The sequence below is a fragment of the Aplysia californica genome, unplaced genomic scaffold (assembly GCF_000002075.1).
Source record: "Aplysia californica isolate F4 #8 unplaced genomic scaffold, AplCal3.0 scaffold00698, whole genome shotgun sequence".
Taxonomy (NCBI): Eukaryota; Metazoa; Mollusca; class Gastropoda; order Aplysiida; family Aplysiidae; genus Aplysia; species Aplysia californica.
Window position 1 is genome coordinate 199,035 of NW_004797968.1, and position 1,404 is coordinate 200,438.

The following is a 1,404-nucleotide window of genomic DNA, read 5'->3' on the forward strand; positions in this document are numbered from 1 at the left end:
GTTGTTTCGGTTAAGTAAACAGATATTCTAAGCGCACTTTTATGAATGGGAGCAGTGGAAACTCTCTATTGAACGAACGAAGATGGCTTGAGTATTTCCAATTCCCAAAAGAGGCCAGACCGTCCACGCTTTCTTTGAAAGTGGAGAGGCAATCGACTTGCTCTTTGAATACAATAAAAAAAATCAATTTCATTAACATTCACATCTTTACAGAGCTCCCAAAGGAGTGTAAATGTATAATTCATTCAGAGGATTTCTTTTAGAGTAGTAACTGTATGATCGTTTTTTATTCATTGTAATTGATAGACTTGTAAGTTACATCGTGTTTTATATTGAAAAGGGCTTTGATAATAATTTATTTTCCTTTATTCCTTTTTTTTATATTGATTTTGCGATCAGAATATTTCACAGGTGCCAAACTAGTAGAGTAATATAATAAATATCATATTAGGCGTGTGCACTGTAGACAGTCTTCGAGAACTCAAGCTTTTTAAAAAGACAAGAAACATTGTGGTTCTGTGATATGTATCAGAAAGTGAAATTGCTTAGATACTTTTTCAGTGATACCTGATACTGAACAGATGAATCTTAGCTCAGGTGCTGGTGAGTTTTTATGTAATAGTTATTGTGTGTGTACGAATATGTATGTATATGTGCTTGTATTTGTGTGTCTACACTTGTGATTGTATATGTATGTACGTGTGTACATATTAGGATTTTCTGTATGTGTATGTGTGTTTGTGTTACTGTTTATGTGTGTGTGCGCGCGTGTGTGTATGTGTGTGTGTGTGTGTTTGTGTGTGTGTATGTGAATAATATTACCCTTCATGCAGCCCTTGACAGCAGCAGTTAAGCATTCAGCGAATGTATCGTCAATGCTGTACTAAGAAGTGTGTCCACGCTCAGTGTTTTCATAATAGGTGTCAGTGGTTCAGACAACCTGGCCCATGTTGTTTTTAATGATAGGATAGTTTGGCTGGGGGATTCCAGAATCGAACTATCATAACACTGGCACTCTATAATTTCAGACCCCCTTATCCAGCCCTTCTGTGGACTTAGGTCTCCGTTAAGTTACGAGTCTTCTCGGGCAAGGTCCATTAGTAAGATCATCTACGCTGGCGCCTGGAAGCCTTACCTACAATGGATCTGACAAACAGAGTCGTCCCAGGAATGCTTGGAAGGAGTGTATCTCTCTGTTTGCTTAACTAGCGACTTGAAGTAAGGAATAGCTCGGGGAGGGAATCAGTTTTAAGTGACAGGTCAAGCAAGTTAATCCGGACTCGTTGTTGGACTTTGACTAACAAGGAACTCTTGGCCAAAGAACTATTGTGATATAGAGATCAACAAGAGGCAACGTTCTGGTGCTAATGGTGACTGGCCGTGCATTTACTTAATTGGGGGGGG